This window comes from Chelonia mydas, chromosome 2 (genome assembly GCF_015237465.2).
Source record: "Chelonia mydas isolate rCheMyd1 chromosome 2, rCheMyd1.pri.v2, whole genome shotgun sequence".
NCBI classification, from domain to species: Eukaryota; Metazoa; Chordata; order Testudines; family Cheloniidae; genus Chelonia; species Chelonia mydas.
Genome location: NC_057850.1, coordinates 158,038,270 through 158,066,267, shown reverse-complemented (window position 1 = coordinate 158,066,267; position 27,998 = coordinate 158,038,270). Strand labels below are relative to the sequence as shown.

At 40.7% G+C, this 27,998-nt stretch overlaps 1 long non-coding RNA gene across 1 annotated transcript; it reads right to left on the bottom strand.

Annotated features, from left to right (window-relative positions):
- Position 1: 1 nt before the first annotated feature.
- LOC122464625 lies at positions 2–26,825 on the bottom strand. Its single transcript, XR_006288823.1, has 2 exons — positions 26,782–26,825; positions 2–393 (listed from the first exon to the last, which is right to left on the bottom strand). It is a non-coding gene; the product is annotated as an uncharacterized LOC122464625 (long non-coding RNA).
- Between the last annotated feature and the right edge of the window lie 1,173 nt (positions 26,826–27,998).

Sequence of the window (27,998 nt, the reverse complement as noted above, 5' to 3'; positions counted from 1 at the left end):
TTTCAAAGTCCAAAGAAGTTTTACTTCTCCAGGTCTGTACAGTATGTCACAAAATTGTACTGAATTTAAAGGAAATGTCAGACTGAAAAACTTACACTGAAACAATTTATGGGAATGCACAAAGTGCCAGTAGTTCTGGCTTGAGATACAGTCTAATTGGTCCCAAACATTTCAATGGGTCAATTCTTCAGCTATGAGAATTATGAAGGTGGAACTGCTTGGCTGATCCAAAGCATCAGAGGACAGATGTAAATGGTCTTCTTTATTTACTGGGTGGTAGAGGTAGCTCCCGCTGAATTTGATTGGAGAATTGTTGCCCTTGGAATCAATTATGTTTAGCTTTCAGAAGGCAAGGGGGATTTATCCTACAAATGGGACAGTGTTTTGTACTTTCTGGAATAGGACAGGACAGGAGGGGGGAAAAAAAAATATCACACTATTAAGATCACACTGAAAGATTACTGAAGAGAAAATACAAGAACTACCAACAGAGGGCTAGATCCTGGAAGATACCATGTTTCCTTAATTCCTGCATAAATCAATAGGATTTGAAGGCACTCCACATTTCACAGGAGTTCAGCACCTCAGAGAATTAGGGCTTGGAGATATTTCTGTGTAGAAAACGTTATGCTTTTTCTCATTTGCCACTCAAATGTAAATCAAATCCTGCAGACCCTTACTCACATGAGTAAGTCCATTAGCATCAGTGAGTCCAACTATTCATGAGCATAACATAGAAGGATCAGTCCCTTTGTTTGCCTCAGGATTTAAATGAACAGTTTCTAAAGACAAAAATGCCACAGAATTCTCTTAACCACCAAATTCTTCTTCCTGCTCTCTGATGCAACATTAATAGATAGTTAGATTTTCTATTTGTTTTGCTTCATCATGAGATACACCACTGTTTTTAGATGCAAACCAATGCAACTATAAATCAAACCAGACTTTCTTTATGCACCACAGTAGGTTGGGATAGGATCACGTGCACTTCCTCTTTTGCATTATTAACCAGGCATCTGGGAAATACAATTGTTTGAGTTTTGACTACCAATCTGTTGTCTGAAACAGGATCACATGACTGACTGGCTAGGAGAGGGGTGGGAGGGAAAGAGCGATGGCTCCCGGCCAGCAGTAAGCAAGAGGTGTACCAATGGATAGGTATTTCAAGGAGGCACAATGCCCCTGAAGCTACCACTCACAGTTCAAGGCATGATTGAGACCACAATTTGTAAAGTAATAAAGTTGCCTATTGGAGGAAGACAATCTGCATGCTTTGAGAGTGAGACCGTTAAGTTACCCTATGTATCCACACATGGGAGTTAAGGAATCAAAGGCACCACCTAATCCTCTGCATTGGCTACTCTTTTCACAGGTATTAGCAAAGAGGAGAGAGTAGCTACTGTGGGGTAACTTATTCTGCTTCCTGCACAGATGAATGGTGGTGGAGTTAGGCAGGAGCGCAGCATGGACGAAACCTTGTCTCTATCCTCAAACCTGCACACATACCAGTGAACACATCTAAGGCAGCATGGAGGAGGAAGTAATATGCATCAAGAGTAGGGCTGGTGTCGATTGCTTCCCTTTTGGAACTGGAAGCTAGGGAGTAGCTTGTGATGCCATCATAATCTGGCTCCTGGGCAGCATCTACAGCAGAACAACTGTCCACGGATGAGGGTTTATGGGCTAGTGGATAGGGGAATCACCTAGAATTTGTGAGACCTGAGTGCAGTTTCCTGCTCCACCACAGACTTCCTAGGTGACCATGGGCAAGTCACTTATTTTCTCTGTGTCTATGTTCCTCATCTGTAAAAAATGGGGGATAGTTGCATTTCCCTACTCCACAGAGGCATTATGAAGATAAATATATTAAAGACAGTGAGGCACTCAGATACTATAGATGTACTGTGATATAAGTACCTGTCAAGGTTCCTTCCCCACTCTGAACTCTAGGGTACAGATGTGGGGACCTGCATGAAAACCTCCTAAGCTTACTTTTACCAGCTTAGGTTAAAACTTGCCCAAGGTACAAACTATTTTACCTTTTGCCCTTGGACTTTATTGCTGCCACCATCAAACATTTAAATTAGTATATTACTAGTAAAGAGTCCGTTTGGAAACGTCTTCCCCCCCCCCCCCAAATCCTCCCAAATGTTACACCCCTTTTCCTGGGGAAGGTTTGATAAAAATCATCACCAATTTGCATAGGTGACCACAGACCCAAACCCTTGGATCTTAAGAACAATGAAAGAGCATTCAGGTTCTTAAAAGAAGAATTTTAATAGAAGTAAAAAGAATCACCTCTGTAAAATCAGGATGGTAAATACCTTACAGGGTAATTAGATTCAAAACATAGAGAATCCCTCTAGGCAAAACCTTAAATTACAAAAGGACACAAAAACAGGAATATCCATTCCATTTCAGCACAGCTTATTTTCTCAGCCATTCAAAAGAATCAGAATCGAACGCATATCTAGCTAGATTACTTACTAAGTTCTAAGACCCCATTCCTGTTCTGTCTCCAGCAAAAGCATCACACAGACAGAGAGAGGGGCTTTGTTTCTCCCTCCCCCCAGCTTTTGAAAGTACCTTGTCTCCTCATTGGTCATTATGGTCAGGTGCCAGTGAGTTTATCCTAGCTTCTTAACCCTTTACAGGTGAAAGGGTTTTTCCTCTGGCCAGGAGGGATTTTAAAGGTGTTTACCTTTCCCTTTATATTTATGACAGTACCTAAGATAGAAATACTCTGGACTTGTAGGAAAGCCATAACTGAGCTTTGCATAAATTATGCAGCCTAATGAACACATTTTTCCAGCTTGAATTAGTTTTAGTTAATTTCTTTAAGCACTGGATATTTACTTTTCTAAGATCTTTTCTTTTTTCCCCCTCAGTCATTCTATTGTAAAAGAATTTGTTCCTTTTACAATACCTGTTGCTTTTCCCAAATACATGACTCAAATAACCCATGTGGATGAATTATAATTTCTTGTAAATGCTAGGAAAAGTGGAGAAAAAAGAAAAACAATTCCCCAAGCATAGCTCCTTGTGAATAAAAGGCCCGCATTTTTGGTTTAAATGGCCCATAACATTTATAAAACATCTGTCTAAATATAATCTATGTGAGACTAAGGTGGTATTTTACTTTTCATGCAAAAAAACAAACAGTTAAGTGTTTTAGCATATGGAGACAAAACTTAACAATGAGTGTTTGTGTCTGTGAAGTGTTTCACAGACAGAAACCTCCACACAATTTTACGACTGGTGTCCAAATTTAAAAACAAAAAACCCAAAACATTTCAATCCCTTTGAACCATACGTTGTTTGAACCATTCATCTAGATTATGCGAAGAACTCATCTATAAAACTGAGTGGCGGAAACAAACTACTCGTAAAATGGAGGTTGAATGAGCTCTGCTGAACCTTCATTTCGCATGTATGATGTCTCTTTATTGCAGCCATTTATCATTTTTTACCTTTCAGACAGTATTATAGAGGATAATTACATGGTAGTTAAAACTGATAGAAATTAATACATTTCTCCTTCCAATAAGGGTTCTTTTCTGGTTTGTATCTACTGTATACTGTAAAATGCAGGCTTCTATGTGACAAATTGGATTCTGTGAAGTAATATATGCAATAAAAGTGATTAACACCATGAAAGTGGGCTGACTTCATTTTCAGACAGATGTAGAAACATTTCATATGTTAAATACTGTAGGAGTCACATATTGAAAAATTTGAATGCCTAAGGAGTTTTACTTTGTATTCCAAATTATAGTTATTAAAACTGTCTTGGAATAGCCTCCTTAATATTAACTGAGTATTCCTCACTACACAACAAGCAAAATGATTACTTCTGCTGTGTTTCCCTTTCATTCATCTAGATTCAGCACTTCTCTGACATATAGGAAAGATCTCTATGGAGTAGATAAAGTGCATACCAGAGTTTCAAAACCACAGATATTCTTTTCTAATACACAGCTAGTAAGACAGCAAAATAATAAGACATTTACCAGCTTCCTAGAAATCTATAGACTGATTCTGATTTCAGTTACATCTAAGTAACTCCACAGAGTCAACATGTAGCCCTGAGGTGCCTTTGGTACCTTTACTTAATTCACCATATAAAGTATTTTGGTTTAATCTGACAGCAACAGTGTTATGCAGATCTGTGCTAAATCATCCCTAGTGTAATTCTAATGAAGTCAGTTGATAAGCTTGGCCCATGTTTTTTTTAATTGGAATTAGATCTTACCTTGTGTAACATATGTTTTTAAATAGATCCAGTTAGCTCCAAGAGACATATCTGCCCTGGGCTGTGGAGAGGGAGGGTCTCCTAGTGCGGTGTCTAAAGGACACAAATCTAGCCCTGTGTGAATACAATGAATATTTATTACAAAGTATTCATACAAAATGTTTTGTATCGCAAAACAATTAGCAATGTTAAATACAGAAATTCAGGTTCATTTCCAATTTCCAGAAGAAAATAGGGTTGCACTTGTCAAACAAGGTGGAATTATCTGTGTCCTAAAAGAAAGATATTTAAGGACAGATTTGATATGTTAGAGAGATTGAGAAAGATGTAGCAAGCAGTCCTGCAAAGGATAGTGTTACTAGCAGGCTGATTTATATGGGATTTTCCAGCCCTATAAATAAATAAATCTAACAAAAATTAAGACTGAGCTTCTATATTAACTTCTGATAATATTAAGGCTTGTGGGGGAAGACAGTATGTCACAGGGAACTACCATTCTGATTCACAATATCTCACAAGGAAGCATGTATTAAAGGTGCCATCAAAATATTAAATTCATAAGTGTCCCAGGGGAGAGTAGAGAGAGAGGAAGCCATGGGTCTAATTTTTCAGCCCTTAACATTAAAATATTTTTTTCAAAACTGACAGTCTCTGCAAATGTATAAGATTCACAACCTTTAAGATTCAATAGAAATCTTCCATTTGAAGTTTTCCCCACCACAAAAATCAATGCCAGTTACCAAAATCAAGAAACAGAAGGGAGGGGCAAGTTGTGAAGATGCCTAGGAATTTAGAAGGTATCTAGAGAGTAAGCCCAATAAAGCAGTGTGTGACTGAAATGCTCAGAGAACAATGAAAATCAATAGTGGAATATTGTGCAAATGTGAATGAAATAATGATCAAGTTAAAATCAGCAGAAACTCAACTCAAGGTAACCTAGAAATGTATTTATGGAAACTGAAGTGCTGATCTTTACAGAAGTCACTAAAAAGATTCCAAATAGGCCAATATGTTTTCCTCTTGCAATCTCTTCTTACTGTGCTAAATCTTGTCATCCTTACTTAAGGGTATGCCTATGCTGGAGATGTAATTTCCCACTCAGTACATACCCTCACTAGAGCTGATCAAGCCAGCATGCTAAAAATAGCAGTGTAGCTGCTATTTACAAAATTATACCTCCAGCACAGACATACCCTCAGAATCTGATCCTGGAAACACTGTTGGGACAACTCATAGTACTAACCACTATATCTGGTAGAAAGCTTTTGGAGGATTGAGCCTGATGTGCTCTGTCAGACAAAACTCCCACTAAGAGCTTGGACTGTAAACTAGGGACCATCTAATCTGCTGTGCACAACAGTGTACTATAGATCTGAAAAACAATGCCAGTGATGGATTAATTTTAGAAATTACAAAGAGGAATTGACTTATTAAAAGGATACTCTGATCTGTCAGGTTTACTTTGATATACTGTAATTTAGGATTGTGTCCTGGACAAAGCCTCAAACATCTGATGATTTCTAGACACATTTTATAGCTGCCTCATTGTGACAAAACTGGTTCCTTCAAAAAGGAATTCTTGAGAAATCTAAGCTATATATCAGACTGAAGAATGTCATTATTATTAGAAGCCAGTAACCCTACTGATTTCAACGAAACTGCTCGAGTAAGGGTTTGTAGAATTGGGTCCTTACTTTGTGAAATTGTTTAAACACTGAAATTCAAGTACATTGGACCAGATTATAAAAAAAAAAAAAAAAAAAAAAAAAAAGACACCCACCATTTACCCACGTTGTGTGGTAACAGAGCATAAAGATCAGTGGGAGGGGTTGGTTGTTTGCTTTGTTTTCTGATACGGCCATTGTGATGCTAGTCAAACAGGTACCAACCGAGCACTGACAAATTCATAGCTAGAAACCAGAGCAGCTGAGTTATATGTTCAGATTGTTCAAGACAGGTGTTGAACTTGTAAGAATACATTTAGTGTTTAGACTCTGAAATGCTTGTAAGTTGCTGCGTGCATTTATCTTACTTGTAATGTCTGTATCCTGAGCTATAAGGTAATATGTATGTTTTGCTTTATAATTGTAAAACTGCCTGCTCAGAACTGGGGGACAGTTCCAAGGCAGGAAAAGTGATACCTCCCCCTACTCATCCAGAAGAATATCAAGACTAAGTGGGCCATTGTGGAACATCACAACACAAACACAAAGGCTGGTTTAATGGCCCTCTTACAACCGTGAAAGTGCTATGTGAGACAAAGCACCTCCCATCAGCTTGAATTCTGGAGGTGGGAATTAAAAAGATAGTTGACATGAAGATTTTTCATTTCTTTTTTGTTTGAACACTTACAAGGGCTGAAGCTAAGAAACAAAAAGCAAAGATCCCCAGAGTCAACCTGGGTCAGCCTTAAAAAGACATTTAATGCTGACATATTACTACATCACTGTCACTGTTTGGAACCATAGCTTGAACTCATTTGTAATATATATTGCCCGCTTTGACCTGTAAATAACTCATTTATTTTTCCTAGTTATTTATTTTATTTGGCATATGCAATCCGGTCAAGCCAAGCCACAGCATTCTTATCAATGATGTTCAAGGGCCCAAGACCTCCAGGAAGTTGAACATGTTGAATAACCAATTCCTGCTTGGTGGCAGACAGCCCTTCAACATTCTTTTCTAGTTAATAAATCCTTAATTAGTTTACTGCAAGATTAGCTACTGGGGTCTTTGGTGTGAGATAAAGTACAAATTGAACCGGGGTAAGTGACTGGTCTCTTGGGACTAGGAGCAGCCTGAATATTTTGTGATTTTTGGTGTGACCATTTATCACTAAGTCTAGATTACCTGGGTAGAAAGATAGTCCCCTTGGGCAGTCCAGTCTCTGTGACTCCAAGGTCATACTCTTACAGTGAACCAGGAGTTCACATTTGTTACTGGTTGGTGAAATCTAATTATAGAGCATACAACCAGTTTAGGGTGTCTGCCCTGAGGTTGGCACTCTTGGTCATGACCCACTCCAGCTAGTGTGACAGCCACGCTATAACCAAATCCTATTTTTTTTTTGTTTTAGTATTAGGGATATTTTTAGTGGGAGAAGGTTTGTATTAAAAGCGTAGCTTTTATTTCTCATTGTGATGAATTTCTAACATCATTTTCTATAATGGTTGGGGGTAAGGAAGCCTTTAATGGCATTCAGAGTACTTTGTTCCTGGGCAGTTTCCTACCACTGTACAAAAAGTTCATTTTATTTCCATCTTCTATGTAGTCAGAAATAATAGCTATTACCTGGCTATTCAAATTAACAGAATGCCCTAAGGTGAATTTTTGTTTTGTGATTTGTACATATTTTCTTGAACTGTACTGCATGGTGGAAAATACATTTCTACATACTACTTTATTAATTTTTTAGCACAAATGCAAACTTCATATTGTTGGTGAGACTTATTTCTATACATGAGGAACTGTTTGCAAATTTAAATCTTCAAAGCATATGGAAATGGAGATTGGTCCAGAGAGAATCTTGGTGATCTGTTCCATGAACTCAACGGCAATCTTTCTTTGAAAGACAGGCTCAAAACCAGCTAATTAGGGTCACTTTTATTAGGCCCCTGGTGTTCTATTCTATGCTTATTGGAAAAAGGACAGAAAATAAGTCAAAGGCAAAGAGCTATTAATTTGGGTAACCACAGCAGTTAATGAGGCATCTTCTTCAGTGCAATTGCACGTATCAGATAATTGGTGCTGTTTCTTCAAAGGACCCATGTCCTACTCCCACTGAAAATCAGAGCACAATTCTTCAGTAGAAGGAAATCATCCTTCTTTGCATCATAATTCAAGAGCATCTATATTTGATAGTAGTATTAAGCATCACATTCACTATCGCAACAACATGTGCCCCACCTTTCAGTCAAGATTATTATATATTATGGAAAGAAAAATTGCTTTTTTGGGACAGGTGCTGTCCGAGACTTATCCAGGAGTGCAATATGAAGGGAGCAACATAAGGGCCTGCATAGCTCTGTTAGAGAAATGGAGAAATTGATGGAAGACTAAGCCCACAACGCATCCTTGTTTACATCAAAGCTGATTGTGAGTTTGTAAACTGACTTTTCTGTACAGGATTGAGGACTCCTTCATGGCAGATAGTAACTCTGTTAGCTTATGACTCTAACATGTATGTATGCACCAAAATTTGTTTCATTAGCCCAGCTTTGAGAAAATTTACCTGAACCAAACTTTAGACTTGATCCAACTCCCATGAAAGTCCTTTGAAGGGAGGGAAAAATTACTTTACCACAGTTGATCCCATCATGTATTCTCTTTTCAATATCTCACTTTACTTCATGACTTATGAAATTTTTGTATGATCTCTCACTTTACATGATTGATAAACTAAAGGGATTTCTAATCCTAGTTATATTACTAAGAAATCCTGTTGCAACATGCACTTCCTAATGAATTAAAAAGATCTTTCAATTGGTCATTATTTCATAAATCGCAGACAATGTCTGCACCACCACTTATCCCTCAGCAATTACAGAACATAATGACTATAAGAGCCTCTTATGTATTACCCCATCTTGTTCATTATAACATACTTTGTAGTAACAGATACTTTTTGTTACTATCAAGGGACCTTTTCCTGGACATCTGGACTATATTAGTAAGGTCAGGGCAAAAACCAGGGTAACAAGTTATACGTATGTGTTATGTAAGATCATATTTCCCTTTACCCACTAATGTTCAACTGAAGAACAAAGATCTTTTCAGTTTTAATAGGTATCTGGCACTAAATTTATAGATGCACATCATAAGGATTTTGGTTAACTTACAAAAGAACTGTAGGGGGTTTAATATCAATTAACACACAACAGTTGGAGAAAGTAACTAGCAGCCCAAACATCAAAAACCCAACAGAATTGTTTCTCCCCAACCAAGTCTTCTGACCTGGGTGCTTGGATTTATCAGCTGATTGCTTTTCCAAAAGCTTTCCTTCATTTCATCACTTCATCTTTGGGAAAATAAAGAAATAATAAGTCAAAAAGCATCTGTTGATTAGGAAATCTTCACAAGTGCATTCATTCTTTGAAATATTTTATAAGTGACTTGGATATTTATATGCAACTGAGGGTACATGAGAGATAAGTGTATGTCAATACAAAAATAAAATAAATAGTAACAATGAAAATAATAATCCTTTAACTTCTATTGCACATTTCATCACAGGATCCAACATGTTTCATAAAAGGCAATTAACAAGATTAATTTTCATCCTCTGGACAAATGACCTATACTCCCTCATGGATTTGCACCACAACTTGAATGATCACCACCTAGCATAAAACTCTCTGCAGAACACTCCCACACCAGCATCCTCTTCCCGGACACTACAATCAACTTCAGCCATGGATCTTGACAGACTACAAGAAATCCACAGATCACCACATCTACCTCTATAGATCCCATACCCACCCTAAAACACCAAGAAATAGGTTATTTACAGCCAGGCACTCAAATACAACAGAATATATCCCAAGGATAAAGTCCAGGATGCATAGGATCAACACTCTAAAACTCCCTTTGCTGAACAAAGACACTCCACCAGAGAAGAAGACTGTACCATGGCATAGGCCACCAAAATACCCTAAGAGAACCTGCTTCAATACAGGAAAGAAAACCACACCAAATGCACACCCCTAGTTGTCACCTACCACCCCACATTGGCACCCATACAGGTTATCATTAAACAATTACAACTCATACTTGATGGGAACCATATTCTCAAAGAAATCTCTCTCAAGCCTCCTCTTCTGTCCTTCAACCTCATCATTAGAAGCAAGCTCACCATAGACCAGGACCCACCAACTAAATACCAGACCCTGCCATAACAGATGCACACCGTGCAGACACATCTCCACTGCTACGATGATCAATAACCATGCCCTTCCAAACATACCTTTTAAGATCTATGGGCCCAACATACATCTATCTCAACTATGGTGTATGTCATCAAGTGCAATAAATGCCCCCAACAACAACTATGTGGGTGAAACCAGACAATCACTACACTCTCTGATGAGCTCAAAGAAAAATGGCAAAAAGACAAAAACATCCTATCACCTGTGGGCTAACACTTTTCACAAAATGATCACTCCATGTCTGACCTCTCAGTCCTCATCCTCAAAGGAAACCTTAACAGCTTTAAAGGATGAGGCTGGGAGCTTAAAGTCATATCTGTGCTAAACACTAAAATATCACGATCTTAATAAAGACACTGGGTTTACATTTTGTTACAACTCATCTGTAACACTCACTCCTCCTTTTTTGTCCTAGGACAGTAGCATTGTTAATGGCCATTTCACCTTGAATAGTCTCTTACAAAGTGTGTAAGCCACTTATGCTAAACAATCCATTCAATCTTATATTTATCTGTAATGCTCCGAGTATTTTCCCAGATTTGAAATAGAACTTTTTGTAGGTTAAAAGCCTGTCTCTCACACACCAGCAGTTGGTCTAGTAAAATATGTTACCTCCCCCTGCTTGTCTCTCTCATATCCTGGGACCAACACAGCTGCTACAACATAAGAGCGACAGAAAAGGAGGGGAGCTCTACTTCCACCTCCTCCCTCTTATTTTAAGAGGATTTTAAAAGCACACAGACATGTTAAGTTGCTAGCCCAAGGTCACCTGGTGAGTCGTGGAAGACAACCCAGGAGTCCTAGAATGTAGTGTCTTGTACTAGTCACTAATCTCACTTCCTATATTTCAGTAGTAAAAGTACTATGCATTTGTTTAATGACATTTTTAATGGAAGTAGATCACATCTAACCTATTGTGGTAACTAAGGACTGGAGCCAAAACACATTATAGTCAATGTACAGGCCCTAAATTCCTGTTTCTGCTGAACAAAGATAAAATGAACCATACAACGCCATCAGACCAGTCAGAAAATATACTAAGTTACTTTAAAAGAGTGCTTTTAATAGTTTCATCTCTTCCCAATCTCCAGGGAGAATAACAAAGCTCATGGTAGAGCATTTGATGTTACAATAAATGAAAGTGCAAAGGAATATACTCCTCAACAAGAACTGCCTGAAAGGTAGCAGAGGAAGAAGCAAAAAAATATAAGGATGAAATTATGCAGCAGCAGAGTGTGAAGAACTGAAGTAGATGGAGACTCTTCATGTTTGGTTTGCTGAGCTTTTTGTTTCTGCTATATTCTAAATATAGAAGGTAATGTATAATTTTCAGCAAGAGAACTACACATGCTGCAGTGAGGTTACTGAGGATGTCAACATCCTGCAAAGAGCTGGTTGAAAGTTTTTCCAAAAAGAAAAAAATTTCCCATCAGAAAATGTAGTTTCATTGACAATCAATTTTCTGCAGTAAAAGGTTGATTTCAATTCTTTTTTTTCCAGTTTTCCAATCTGGAGAATCAAAATGAAAAATAGAATTCTGAATTGATCTTTCAAAATGAAATCACATTTATCACTTAGAGTGGCATTTCAAAAAGAAATATCCATTTTGGCATCAGATCACTTTGTTTTGATGAAAAATACCTAAATGTTCCTGTCATAAATATAAAGGGAAGGGTAATCACCTTTCTGTATACAGTGCTATAAAATCCCCTCCTGGCCTGAGGCAAAATCCTTTCACCTGTAAAGGGTTAAGAAGCTAAGGTAACCTTGCTGGCACCTGACCCAAAATGACCAATGAGGGGACAAGATACTTTCAAATCTGGAGGGGAGGAAAAAGGCTTTTGTCTGTGTGATACCTTTGCTGGGAACAGATCGAGGATGCAAGCCCTCCAACTCCTTTAAAGTTAGTAAGTAATCTAGTTAGGTTTTCTTTTTTTGGCTTGTGAAGTTCGCTGTGATGGAGGGAATGTGTATTCCTGTTTATGTGTCTTTTTGTAATTTAAGGTTTTGCCTAGAGGGATTCTCTATGTTTTGAATCTGATTACCCTGTAAAGTATTTACCATCCTGATTTTAGAAAGGTGATTCTTTTACCTTTTCTTTAAATAAAATTCTTCTTCTAAGAACCTGATTGATTTTTCATTGTTCTTAAGATGCAAGGGTTTGGGTCTTTGTTCACCTGTACCAATTGGTGAGGATATCATCATCAAGCCTTCCCCAGGAAAGGGGTGTGGGGCTAGGGGGGATATTTTGGGGGAAAGACATCTTCAAGTGGGCTCTTTCCCTGTTCTTTGTTTAAAAACCGCTTGGTGGTGGCAGCGTACCAGGTTTTTAACCTAAGCTGGTTCCCAAGGCAAGAAGGAAATCTGAGCCTAGGGGGAAATTTTAACCTAAGCTGGTAAGAATAAGCTTGGGGGGGGGGGTCTTTCATGCAGGTCCCTACATCTGTATCCTAGAGTTCAGAGTGGGGAAGGAACCTTGACAGTTCCACTTGGACATTTCTGGTTAGAAACTTTCTGGAATTGTCCATTGTGTGGAAATTTTTGATCCTTCAGCTTTTTGTGGCAATTGAGAACTGAAAATAACTCCAAAAAGGTCGATGTTTCCTGTGAAGGAAAAAAATCCATTTTATGAACACCTCTAAACCTGAATTTTGGCAATTTTTCAGTTCCATGTTCAAACTTTGCAGTTTGGTTATTTTCTATCGTAGCTATTGGCTATACTGTGCCACTCTATGCCTGAATAAAGTTCAGGTTTTCAAATAATAGCTATAAAAGTAAGTCTTATGAAAGAGAATAAAACTTTTTTTTTTTTTTTTTTTAAAGTATAAATAAAATGAAATCACACTGAAATTGCACTGTGGTCTGTCTAATCAGTCTTACATAGCACCCCGTGTTCTGTTCACAATCCTGCTCGGAAAATATTAATGGATATTAGAAAGTTACAGAAGGCTAGTTCGGGACTGAATTTTTTCCCCCCAGAATATATTAAATATTATGGTTGCATACATCAAAAACAAAGGATTAAAGGACTAAACTAACAGTATACCAGATTTCCATAGAGGCAGTAATTTAGACAAGATTGTATATATAAGATTGTATATATCATTGGACAATTCGTCCTGTTTTGGTTAATTACAATTCATTTTTCCTCACACAAATAGCAAAATATGTCTTTTCAGTCTAGCTGACTGATTTCAGAGTAAGAAGAACAAAGAACACAGAGTTAACATAGTATACTTTTCTGTAACATTGTGTATTTGAAACTGAAACACAACATGGCAGCTGGCTGGGCAGCATGGAAATGTCTACCTTAAGAGTAGAGTACACAGAAAATGAAATGACATCTCATTTTAGGTACACGGCACCTACACCAGAATTACTTGCAACTTGTCATATAATTAAGAAACAGGGGAAAATAGACATCGTATGATTTTTGACTTGGACACACAAGGAAGGAAGGCCTGACACTAAAAATTAGTTTTTAAAACAAGCCATATTGTTTCTCAGCCAATTAACTTAACCCAAAAGGGTTTTGAACATTCCCACAAAACAACCCAGCTACAACTAAGCTGGTACATATCCTCCTCAAAGCCTAACCCCCATAGGGGAGGACAAACAATGGGTAGCCACTCACCAAGTAACTATCTCCGCCCTCTTCAGCGGAAAAGTCTACACAAGTGTCCTCCTTCCTGCCCAGCTAAAGCCCTCATCCACACTCCTGAGTGAGTAGGGAGCAATGTAATTAGCCATCACAACATGAATTTACAAATTAATATTTGATTGTAATATTTACAATTCATGCTGTGTTGAATGATTTTCAGAGCTAACTAATCAAGGAAAAGCAACAATGCCATATGAGTTTTGTGACTAACCAACTCAGCAAACATAATTGTCAGTATTCACCAACAAGCTGCAGATCAAGAATTACTCACTAGTGAAATCCATGAATAATTTCAAATATACAACCACAGTTTTACTATTTGTTGATAGAAAAAGATGCAAAATTCACTGCATTCATTTTTGTGTGAATTATTTGTCCAGATCCATGTAAAATATAAGCCCAAAGTCTGTATTCCTTCGCAAGAAAATCTCCCTTTGTTTTCAGTGGGAATTCTTCCTGCATTGAGAGTATGGAATCTGCCCTATATGCCAGTAGCACTTCATATAACACAGAACTTTTGACCTATAAAACAAGGAAATGTAGCAGTCTGAGAGTTGCAGTGGATTAATGCAGTAGCCTTTCACCTCTGGAAACCTGCACTTAAGTCATGCTTTAAAGGTCAAAAATAAAATTAGTTTCATGATCTCTTCATAGTCCCAGTCTATTAGAATAGGCCTATGACTGGAATAGCAAGAGACTTGGCAGATCAAAGCCTGAGGAGCATTGGCAGGGCTGTGCCTGTAAGCTCAAGCCTTATTTCTGTGAGCACTTATCCTTAACTTTGAACCACTTACGAGCAATGTGGGTATGTTTAAGTCTTTGCAGGATCAGTGGCTTACACAGTACCATGTACTGTTCCAGTCGTTCTATTGCTCCCTCATTTTCGCAAGCGCCAACAGAGTAATTTACTGACAACCCTCCCCAAAAAAATTCTATGAACAAAATTCTGCCCAGTTTACATCTTGTGTTATCTGGTGATGTCAGTACACAGGATAGACTCTGGCATTATATATGTGTAAGAGTAGTTCACAGTATAATATTTAGCAAAGAATTTTCAGTTGAAATGGTTCAGAGAAATTAAATTGCTAGGGAAGGTATTTACTTTAAAATACAATTGGAATATGCTATTTGAATATATTCATTTTCTGAACTATTTCAAAGTAAAATTGAAAGAGCATATCTAATACAGACAAGGTGGTTTATTCCTGGCCAATGCTAAATGTGCAATACGTACATTTTAAAAAATTAAAAGCAACAGTAAAGTTAGTGTTATTTTTCACACCTGCCATCTATTCAAACGTTGGCTTTCTGTCCATCTGTCTAGCTAAGTAATTATATGGACTTCATCTCCACAGTAACTGAACAACTTCCGAAGTATTTTAAAATAGAATATTAGTGTATTTTCTCTCTTTCATCTTACCTAGCCTCTAGGAGAAATTGCTGGTGTAGCCCATAGGATGTTTTATTTTTGTTTGTGTGGGTGTCTGGGAAAAAAAAAAAAAAAAAGAGAGAGAAAACTAAGACCAGAACTAAATGGAAAGCTTTTTTTTTTTTTTTTTGAACAGGGAGTGGTCTGTGGTCATTCTTCTTCCAAGAGTGAGTTCTACAGTCTAGTTCCAGTTATTGTAAGGGATAACTCCTGCATTCTCAAGCCCCCCACTAATAAACAATAGTAGAGCTGCTCAGAAAATAGAAATTTTAAATGAAAAATTTTGAAAATCCTCCCTTTTAACTCACTGACTGGCTGAATGTGTATCAATGTGCAGTAGGCACAGACGACAATCATTTTATTACCTACCAGTCATTAGAAACTTTATTATGTTGAAAAAAAAAATTACACTGTGGTGTTTGCAGTAAGAACATAAAAATTGATAGTGCAACCAACTGGAAGGTCATAAACCGATTCTTGCTATTTCAAACAACAGCCAAAAAAAGCCATAATGAGAAAAAGAACTAGCAGTTATTGTACAACTGTTTGGTTTAATTGCCTAAACTTGAAAAAAGTTAGTAAATGCTATTATACAGAAGTCAAATGATTGATATTTATTTTTTTCTCTCTGAAACTTTCTATTACACACTGTGTAATTTTACACTAAATGTCATTTTATTCAAAAATAGATGCAATGAAACCTATAAAATATAAATTTACACCTTTTTTTCCAAAGTGAAAGCAATTGTTTGCTTAAAATTGGGCCCAAGTTTTGACTAAGAGCCTGATGCAAAGTCCATTCAAATTACCTCAATGAGCTTTGAATTAGGCTTTTAACGTGAAGCCACCAACTTTAATAAAAGCCAGAGAGAAGTTACCTCAACATAACTCTGCCACTGAAGTTCCAGAAGGCACCAGTTCTGATGACATTTAGGCCCTTTTCCGCATCAGTTGAACACCCAAAACTCTCTTCTGCACATGCAATGTATGCAGAAACAACCTCCTTGCTAATTCTGTGGAGATCAATTAAATACCAATTGAAGTCAATGGCAGTTAGACAGGGCTCTTTTTTTTTTTTTTTTTGGCTGAATGAGTAATACAATGTATGAAGTGTTTCTCAATATTTCCTCAAAACTGAGGACCAGCCTGTCTCATAAGCTGTGTCCAGACTGCACTACATAAAAGTAGCCGGAGATGGCTAGTGGAGGATTACCTTATGAGTAAGGGAACTCTCTGCTAGCATAACCACCTTCTGTGCCTGCAGCATCCTCCCCTCTGGCATATTTGGCATGCTGGGGTCAGAGCGAAGCTATGCAGATCCTCCAGTGACATGAGTTAGATCTGCTCCCTTGCCTTTCTAGCTTGTGCCAGGATCAGGTAGCTCAAGATCAGGGCCATTCCCTCTGAGTGGAGCAGTTAAGAATCTGGTTCTGAATTTCTTATTTGAGCTAAGGAAAGGTCCACAAGATTTTGGCAATTAGGTCAATTTTATAGATCTTTAGTAAGCAACTTTATACAGTCGATCGTGCACGTCCCCACTAAGCGTATTAGAGTCCATCCTCAATACTGTGACTAGCATCGACTCACGGAGTGGTGCACTCTAGGTAGCTCTCCCACAGTCCCCACTGCCCATTGGAATTCTGGGTTAAGCTCCCAATGCCTGATGGGGCAAACACATTGTCACGGTTTTGGGTACATGTTGTCAGCTCCCCCGCACCCGCAAAAGCAATGGCAAACAATCATTTCACGCCTTTTTTCCTGGGTTATCCATGCAGCTGCCATAGCACGGCAAGCATGGAGCCTACTCAACTGCACACTGCTTTTGTGAGCATTGTAAACACCTCGTGCATTATCCTGCAGTATCTGCAGAGCCTAGCTAGGAGCCGCCAGCACAAGGAAGATTGTGAGGCGGACATGGACACAGATGTTTCTGAAAGCATGGGATGTGGCAATTGGGATATCATGGCAGCACTGGGACATGTTGATACAGTGGAATGCTGATTCTGGGCCTGGCAAACTAGCACAGACTGGTGGGACTGCATAGTGTTGTGGGTATGGGATGATTCCCAGCGGCTGCGAAACTTTCGCACATGTAAGGCCACTGTCATAAATATAAAGGGAAGGGTAAACCCCTTTAAAATCCCTCCTGGCCAGAGGAAATCTCCTCTCACCTGTAAAGGGTTAAGAAGCTAAAGGTAACCTCGCTGGCACCTGACCAAAATGACCAATGAGGAGACAAGATACTTTCAAAAGCTGGGAGGAGGGAGAGAAACAAAGGGTATGTGTCTGTCTATATTTTGTCTTTGCCGGAGATAGACCAGGAATGAAGCCTTAGAACTTTTAGTAAGTAATCTAGCTAGGTATGCGTTAGATTATGATTTCTTTAAATGGCTGAGAAAAGAATTGTGCTGAATAGAATAACTATTTCTGTCTGTGTGTCTTTTTTGTAACTTAAGGTTTTTTGCCTAGAGGGATTCTCTATGTTTTGAATCTAATTACCCTGTAAGGTATCTACCATCCTGACTTTACAGGGGGGATCTTTTTTTTTATTTCTATTTACTTCTATTTCTATTAAAAGTCTTTTTGTAAGAAAACTGAATGCTTTTTCATTGTTCTCAGATCCAAGGGTTTGGGTCTGTGGTCACCTAGGCAAATTGGTGAGGCTTTTTACCAAACCTTGTCCAGGAAGTGCGGTGCAAGGTTGTGGGAAGTATTTTGGGGGGAAAGATGTGTCCAAACAGCTCTTCCCCAGTAACCAGTATTCGTTTGGTGGTGGTAGCGGCCAATCCAAGGACAAAGGGTGGAATATTTTGTACCTTGGGGAAGTTTTGACCTAAGCTGGTAAAGATAAGCTTAGGAGGTTTTTCATGCAGGTCCCCACATCTGTACCCTAGAGTTCAGAGTGGGGGAGGAACCTTGACAGCCACTTTCATGGAACTTTGTGATTTGCTTTCCTCCATCCTGAAGCACAGGAATACCAAGATGAGACCTGCCCTGACAGTTGAGAAGTGAGTGGCAATAGCCCTGTGGAAGCTTTCAATGCCTGACTGCTATCGGTCAGTCGGGAATCAATTCGGAGTGGGCAAATCTACTGTGGGGGTTGCTGTGATCCAAGTAGCCAGGGCAATCAATACCCTTCTGCTAAGAAGGGTAGTGACTCTGGGAAATGTGCAGGTCATACTGGATGGCTTTGCTGCAATGGGGTTCCCTAACTTTGGTGGTGCGATAGGCAGAATGCATATACCTATCTTGGCACTGGATCACCTTGCCAAAGAGTACATAAAATGCAAGGGGTACTTCTCCATGGTGTTGCAAGCACTGGTGGCTCACAAGGGATGTTTCACCAACATCAATGTGGGATGGTTGGGAAAGGTGCATGACGCTCTCATCTTTTGGAACTCTGGGCTGTTTGAAAAGCTGCAAGAAGGGACTTTCTTCCCAGACCAGAAAGTTACCATTGGGGATGTTGAAATGCAAATAGTTATCCTTAGGGACCCAGCCTACCCCTTGCTCTCATGGCTCATGAAGCTGTACACAGGCAGCCTGGACAGCAGTAAGGAGCAGTTCAACTATAGGCTGAGCAAGTGCAGATGGTGGTAGAATGTGCCTTTGAACTTTTAAAAGCTCGCTGGTGCTGTTTGAGTATGTTAGACCTCAGTGAAAGCAATATTCCCATTGTTATTGCTGCTTGCTGCGTGCTCCACAATATCTGTGAGACTAAGTTTATGGCAGGGTAGGAAGTTAAGGCAGATCGCCTTGCGGCCAATTTTGAACAGCCAGACACCAGGGCAATTAGAAGAGCACACCAAGATGCGCTGCACATCAGAGAGGCTTTGAAAAACAGTTTCATGACTGACCAGGCAACAGTGTGACAGTTGTGTGCGTTTTTCCTTGATGTAAAGCCGCCCCCTTTGGTAAATGTACTTCCACGTAAGCCAATCCCCTTCCCCACTTTATTTCCTGTGCCAGCTGTGGTCAAAGTCCCCATTGTTCTGAATCCATTCATTATTTATTAAAAAAACATACCTTGAGATCACTGACAACGCTGACTAGTAAAAAGGTAGCCCGTGTGTACAAAGGGTTTGATAACGGGATGGGATGGGGTGAGGGAAGAGGGAAGGACAAAGGCACATTGCTTATTGTAGCCACACTACAAGTCAAAGCTGTTTGAACAGCCTTCTGTTGCTTGGGCCATCCCGTGGAGTTGAGTGGCAGGGTGCCCAGAGCCTCCCTAATGCCCCATGTTCTTGGGCATCTGGGGGAGGAGGTTATGGGACTTGGTGAGGAGGGCAGGCGGTTACACAATGGATGCAGCGGGGTCTGTACTCTAGTTGCCTTTCCTGCAGCTCCACTAGATGCCTGATCATGTCAGCTTGCTCCCCCATTAGTCTCAGCATTGCCTCCTGTATGTTCTGATCATGCTCACTGTATGCTTTCCTGGCCTCTGCCACCAGATGCCTCCATGCATTCAGCTCTGCCCTATCAGTGCGGAAGGACTGCATGATTACCACACCAAGCCAGTAGCAAATGGTCTGGAAAGCGTCCTACCATGGAGGACAAAATAAGGCTGCCCTCTGCAGAAACCTTCTGCAAAGGCTTTCAGAGTACCTCCAGGAGAGCTTAATGGAGATGTCCCTGGAGGATTCCCACTCCATCCCCAGACACGTTAATAGACTTTTCTAGCAGCTGTACTGGCTGTGAATGCATCCCAATTCTTCAGGGCAAATCAAACATTAAACACTGCTGCTTTTAAACTCTGTACTGTAGTTACAAATGTGCACTCACCGGAGGTGCCTTCTCCACCTTCAAGGTCCAGGAACAATATGCCCTGGGAGGGTATTGGCTCCAAGGGGAGGAAAAGGTCCTGGCTGCCTGGGAGAACAGATTTTCTGCTTGCCTGCTGTGCAGTCTCCTCCTCCACAAAATCCTCATCCATGTTGTGTGAGGCTGCCACCTTGCAGGTGTCCACAGAGTGTTGGGGTATTGGCAGGGTCCCCCCCCCCCAGAATGGCATGCAGCTGATCATAGAAGCAGCATGTATGGGGCTCTGACCCAGAGTGACCATTTGCCTCCTTTGTTTTTTGGTAGGCTTGCCTGAGCTCCTTAATTTTTACAAGGCACTGCTGTGTCCCTGGTGTAGCCTCTGTCCACCATGTGCTGTGTGATTTTGGCATATATATCAGCATTTCTTCTGCTGGATCGGAGTTCTGCCTGCACAGATTCTTCTCCCCGTACAGCAATCAGATCCAGTGTCTCCTGTGCACTCCATGCTGGAGCTCATTTGCAATTCTGGGACTGCATGGTCACCTGTTCTGCTGAGCTCGCCATGCTGACCAAACAGGAAATGAAATTCAAAAAAGTTCCCGGTGCTTTTCCTGTGTACCTGGCTAGTGCATCGAGTTGAAAGTGCTGTCCAGATGGTCACATTGGAGCACTCTGGGATAGCACCCAGAGGCCAATACCACTGAATTTCACAGAGTTCTGAGTGAACCTGAGCCACGTCCATCACTTTCCCTGTCTCAGCCTTTCACAACACTAATAAACAGTTCTCAAACAACTCTCGTTGTCACTCTTTTCATCCATGTTTACTACACCTTTGTTTATAGAGTAATTCAATATCTTCAAAATTAAGCTAGACAGTAAGGAAACAATTTTGGACTTTGCATATAAATTGTACAAATACTGTGTTCTGTGACCTTATCCACCATACAAGCTCTACAGAAGCAATTTAAAGGGGTAATTTTTCCATTTTGTTTTTCCATCATCTCCCCCATAAAATAATCATAATTTCATTGTTACGTTCAAAAGAATCATGAAATATGCAATGGTATCTAATGTGAATGAACAAAGTGTTAGAGGGGAATAAAATGATAATCACCTTTTTTAAAAAAGGTGTCTAAATTAAAATGCTGGTCAACAGAACACAGAGCTGACATTTTCAAAGGTTATGTTTGACTGTAATAAAATAAATGACAGCTCTTTGTGTACACAGTTGTCAATTAGCATTGCATATGTGTCTCTTTGATACATTTATTTCTGTCTAATGACTCCTTATTCCAGATGCAAAAATCTATTATTAATATTTGATAAGTGCTCCTGACTGAGGCAAATAAGAATAATAGCTGTCTCTTTGTATTAGTGGATGCTTTATGTGAGAATGTCATTAAAATGAATACATAATATAATACAAAAACAGCTGAATTGTTAGAGAACAAAAAAGAGTCAAAATTGAGTCGAACAAAATGAAAGTTTGATACACAATTTTTTTTAAAAAGTTAAAGCCCCCAAATCTGTTATTTATCTACTTCCAATCTCTTATGTGGATATGATTAAACTTGAATGATAGTATTTAATAGGAGACAAAAATATTTGCAAAATCATTACATTTATTGCAAAGCAAGAATGCTGCTTCTGAGTGATTACTCTTGAATTCAAGTTTTAGTTCCTCTATGTCTTTAATCAGAAAAGACTAAAAAACACAGGGGTTCTCAAACTTTGTTGCACCACGACCCCCTTCTGACAACAAAAACTACTAAATGACCCGGGGGACGGGGGGGAGCCCCACCGCCCTGGGTGGGCAGGTGAAAGAAAGCCTGATCCCCACTGTCCCAGGTGGGGGAGCCAAAGCTGAAGCCCAAGGGACTAAGCCCCAGACAGGGGCCTGTAACCTGAGCCCTACCACCTAGGGCTGAAGCCGTAGGGTTTGGGCCCTTTGTAGTAGGGCTTGAGACCCAGGCCCCAGCAAGTGTAACACCAGCCCTGGCAACCCTATTAAAATGGGATTGTGACCCACTTTGGGGTCCCAACCCACAGTTTGAGAACCCTTTTGACATTGGCCTGGAGAATCACGCTACACCAAGAGGAAGCGTACAAGGAACATGCCAGCTGCATCATCCATTAACGATGTAATACATAGGTGGCTGGGGTCTTTTGAGAAGATGCACAAGCCCCCAGTAGTGCACACAGGGCACATTTCAGTGCTCACTAACGTCAATTAGAGTTCTTCCCCTCGATCTCCCCAAAAGAGAAATCTGATTTCATTGATGTGCAAATGGGTTAAAAATTGACCACAGGCCCAGTCCTTCTGGCCTTAATCTTTTTCATATCCATGCAGAACTACCACTGATAACTAAGTGGAATTCTGCCTGAGTCAGGTATGCAAGACTGGACCCCATTTTCAAGAGAAACACATTTATGGAGAGCCTATCAGTAGCCAGATGTAAGGAAATACTGAACTTCTGCTTAAGGACAGAATATATTAAGTCGTCACAGTAGAAAAGAAACTTTATGAAAGGCAGCATAATTTGGAGAAATATGGTAAAATTTTATCAGGTGCCTAAGTGACTTAGAAGCCAGAGTCCCATTTTCAAAGGTGGTGCAGTCCTTAAAGAGCCTAAATCTCATTGAAAGTAAATAGAACTTAGTATCCTAAATTCCAAAGGACAGATTCCAGTGGTATTTAGGTACTCAAAGATAGGCATGCAATGGGTTTTCAAAATCTCTTTGGCAATTGAGATCCTCTGGCTGTCATTGTGAGTTAGACCTCTAACCAGTTTAGGCACCCTAGAAATCCCACTCGGCACCTATCTGAATTTTTAAGGACTTAAATAGCTTTTGAAAGTGGGGTTTAGGTACCCAAGCCACTTCTGACAGTTTTACTCAGTCAAAAACTCAAGCTTAAAACAAACTCAGACAAAACCACCCCAGAAAAAGGTTGTGCAAGAAAGCCACTATATTAATAGGTTTTGAGGAGCTGAGGTCTTGAGGCACAGTACCTATAACAGAATACAGATTAGTTATGGTGGTTTGAATCATTCCCTACCTGACCTGCTAGATTAGTACATGGAGAGAACCAACTTTGTGCAGACCTCCCCATTACTGCCCCTTCCATGGGTAGCACTTCCCCTTCCTCCAGACACTATGGAGGGCATTCTAAAGGATTTGGGGTCTGCACAAAGGAGAAATGGGGACAGGAATCACTAGAATTGCAAAGACAAAATGTCCACAGCATAGAAGTAAAGAAAATAACAGAAGACTGATAAATAGTTGTTTTACTGCAGTTTTCCCTAAAAGGGGAAGACCCTGACCCAGCAAAGCACTTAAGCAGATGCTTAACTTTGAGCACACAAGTAGTCCCCTCTTCTTCATATAGGGCCTGATCCAAAGCCTTAGATTGGGCTTGAGATCATGCTCAGACTACTTTGCTGGATCAGGGTGCAATATTGGTGCCAGTGGCAGGGCATACTCCCCCTTGGGACATGGCTTTACGTCTGGGTATAATATTGCTAGTAGCCTCAGCTCCAGTGCCTGCTACTGGCTATCTGCCTCTGGCACCAGGCCTTCTGTGGCTCCACCCTTAGCCAACAAAGTTTAAACCATTTTGGGGGTATCACAAACAAATACAAATGAACCTGAATAATTATTCTGACAAGGGAACTACTGAATGCTTCCCTCTCTACTCACAAACCCACTCAGAGCTTTCCCTGTAGAACCCTACCCTGCCCCGCCCCAGTAGCATGCTTCTCCTTTGATCCTCCTATTAGGCCATAGCTCTGTCAGAGAGACACCTGTCTCCTCTGCAATCTCTCCATTAAGACAGCTCCTTCAATCTACTTATTATGGTTTAGCTCTGGCCAGGAGCCAATTAACTACTCACCTCCCCAGGTGCAAAGCATGACTCATTGAGTGTATTTACTAGCCTTGCAGGTGGGAATTAAGCCCCATCACACTACCACTACAGTGACAGGGCTTTTCCACTTTCCTTGCAAATCCTTTCTTTGTTAAACTGCTGAAATATTCAGCATTCTAGTCCTCATCCTGTGAGTTGCTGTGTGACCTTAATTTCCCCTGACCAATAACATGCACACTGACAGTAGCTGAGCACCTCCCATGCCCTCAACTCCCATTGATTTGAGGATGCTCAGGAGCTTGTATGATGAATACCCAGTTACTAATATTCCTTTAGGGCTAGATCTGGCTTCTACTGAAATCAAAGAGTTTTATTTTCCACTTATGAAATCAAGTACATTCAATAACAGCAACCCTTATGCTGCTGTGCTTACCCCTGCCTATTTGTTTTTAAATATTAACTTTTATGGTTTGCAAAAAAGTTTGTATTGACTAAAAAGTGCCATTAACATTTTAGAAAGTTATAATTTTAATTTTACTTAATTATTTTGCTCTTATTGGGTAAAGGTCTTGATATTGATCATTTTGATAGACTCGGTTCGAAGTACACTCATAAATAGGAAGGGCATTTAGAGATACAATATTATTCCCCTATGTCCTATTCTGAAATTCCTTCTGGTTCAGTTTATATGAAGTACTTTATCTAAGCAAATATGTTTCATTTTAATATGTTAAAAATGAGGCAGTTTATATGATAATGATTTAAGCCTCTAGTATCAGGTATTTATAATGAGCTATTTCATGGGCCCCTATTCATATGCAGAACACTAACAAAGTGTTTTAATTTATTACCCGATGAACTAACTGACAATTCTAAATGTGATAGGGCACACATAGTAAAGGAATACACTTAGTTAATCCCCAAAGCAAAAGAGCTTTTGATTGTGCATAACTCAGGTGCCTTAAAGATGATGAGCCCTATCCTCAGCTGGTGTAAATAGAATTAGTTCTTGTCAAGGTTCCTTCCCCACTCTGAACTCTAGGGTACAGATGTGGGGACCTGCATGAAAACCTCCTAAGCTTACTTTTACCAGCTTAGGTTAAAACTTCCCCAAGGTACAAATTAATTTTACCCTTTGCCCTTGGAATTTCCACTACCACCACCAAACTTTAACTGGGTTTACTGGGAAACATAGTTTGGACATGTCTTTCCCCCTAAAATCCTCCCAACCCTTGCACCCCACTTCCTGAGGAAGGTTTGGTAAAAATCCTCACCAATTTGCATAGGTGACCACAGACCCAAACCCTTGGATCTTAGAACAATGAAAAAGACTTAATAGAAGTAAAGGAATCACCTCTGTAAAATCAGGATGGTAGATCCCTTACAGGGTAATTAGATTCAAAACATAGAGAATCCCTCTAGGCAAAACCTTAAGTTACAAAAAAGACAAACAAACAGGAATAGTCATTCTATTCAGCACAGCTCTTTTCTCAGCCATTTAAAGAAATCATAATCTAACACATACCTAGCTAAATTACTTACTAAAAGTTCTAAGACTCCATTCCTGTTCTGTCCCCGGCAAAAGCAGCATACAGACAGACATAGACCCTTTGTTTTTCTCCCTCCTCCCAGCTTTTGAAAGTATCTTGTCTCCTCATTGGTCATTTTGGTCAGGTGCCAGCAAGGTTACCTTTAGCTTCTTAACCCTTTACAGGTGAGAGGAGTTTTCCTCTAGCCAGGAGGGATTTTAAAGGGGTTTACCCTTCCCTTTATATTTATGACAGTTCTATTGGCTTCAGTGGAGCTACACTGATTCAGACCAGCTGAAGATCTACCAATATGTGTGGATACTTTCCAAATTCGTTGACATCCAACAGAATGCTGACTTCCCAGGTGTTGGAAATGTAGGGTATTGCATCAGGAACCTAATCCCCCACCCTTTGACCTGACATTTGGCGAATGTTGTACCCCCAGCTTTCACTTCACACTCATGCCATGCCTATGATTTATAGCAATATTCCCTACAACAAAGGCTTATTCCTAATGCCATATTAAGTTACTAAACAATTATTTGTACACCTACAGCATTTTAAGTAGACAAAATAATACTCAATGTGCATGCAACCCTGTTGCCTCAACAATCATTTTTATAAGTTAATGCAAAGCCAGATTTTTTTTCCACCTTAAAATTTTACTTTCGATATGATGGAATAGAGAAAGTTCAGCAGACCCACTTTTGAAAATTTGGAACTAAACATAGTCCAGAAGTTAAACCAAAATCAAAGAAGAGATTTTTCTTTTTTTTTTTTCCTTCAATATTCTTGTCCCACATCAAATTTTACCCCTCATGACTATGAGGGGTATTGATTAGATGCATAACCATTCATGCAAAGATTAAACTACAACAAAATGTGTTTCAAATTAGGCCTTCAGCTCCCTCTCTTCACAATTACTGTTTGTTTTAAGGAAGTGTGACAAAGTTCCTCCTCTGCCTTGGTGGGTCCTGCACTAATTGACAGATTCACTTGCCTCAGAGAGTCACAGCAGCCCTCAGTTTGGCCACTTTTGCTAGTGGCTCAGACCTACCATCAACTCAGCTAACCTCATCACTGGCCAGCATGGGGAAAGGGAAGAGAACAATCCCTGCAATCTCAGTCAGGGAATAGGCCAGGGACCTTCCCCTCTGGTAGGACCCACAATCCAGGTCACCTCCTCTTGTCTCAAATAGGGAGTTGAGAAGGATGAGGGGAACCCAGACCCAACCTCTACTCCAGGTTCCAGCCCAGGGCCCTGTGGATTACAACTGTCTACAGTGTCTCTTGTAACAACTGCATTTCCCTGGGCTACTTCCCCATGGCCTCCTCCCAACACCTTCTTTATCCTCACTACAGAATCTTCCTCCTAAAACCTGATCATGCTTGTACTCCTCAGTTCTCCAGCAGCATGCCTTCTCGCTCCTTGCACCCTCTCCCCTAACGGATGGGAGGTCCTTTTTAACCAGGTGTCCTGATTAGTCTGCCTGCCATAATTGATTCTAGTATGTTCTTAATTGGCTCCAGGTGTCTTAATTAGCATGCCTGTCTTAATTGGTTCTAGCAGAATCTTGATTGCTCTAGTACAGCCCCTGCTCTGGTCACTCAGGGAACAGAAAACTCTTCAGCCAGTGGCCAGGAGATCTGCCTCTGACTCCTCTGCTGAACCCAACTGGTCTGGAGGGAGGAGGGAGACTGCTACTCCTGTTGCTGGACCGTGGGCCCTTGCTGCTGCTGCTACTGCCCCTGCTCCAGCTGCTCGCCGGGCTGCATGCCATCTCCCCTACCTGGTTGCTAGCCAGCTGCTGGACCCCCCCACCCTTGGGTGCTGTACCTTCTGTTCCAACTACAGCCCCTTGGGGGGGGCTGCTGGCCTGCTCCCCAGAGGGGGGAAGTGAGGGACCCCTACACTAGCCATTGCCGCTACCGCTGCTGTGAAGACCACCACCACCATCAACACCACCTGTGAGGGGTCCTCTCTGCCTGCCTGGCCACTGGGCTGCTGCCTGGAGCTGCTGCTGCTGCTGCCTGAGAGCTGCCGGACCCTGAAGGAGGAGGGGACGAGGCTATCTGCTGCTGGGGGAGCGCACAAGGACTCTGTAGACCACTGTGGAGGGGGCCAGAAAAGCTGAGTAACTTTTGGACTGTGCTCTTGTGGTGGGGGTTTTGACTGTGTTTGTGGGGACACAGGGGGTGTGGCGTGGAGCCTGCCCCCTAGTCCATCAGTGTGTCCCTCCCCCCAACCCCCGCCACCACCACCACCGTCGGCGCTGCCCCCTCCACCACCCCCAGTGGACACTCACCATCTGCCTCAAGCTCCTGCTTCTAGGATTCCGCTGCTTGCTTGGCCTGCTGCCCCCTTTCACCACCTTTGGGGCCTGCAGCAGCAGCCAGCCCGCACTGACTTTTTTCTTTTGCAAGCGCACGTGGGCGCACGTGCCCTCCGCCCCATCCTGGACTGACCCCCTTCAGCGCCTCCCAGCTTTGTCCCTGGCTCCCTGCCCCATTTTCCCCTTGCAGCCTTTCTGCCCTCCCCTTTACCTCAGCACCTCGCTGGCTTCAGTTGTTTGC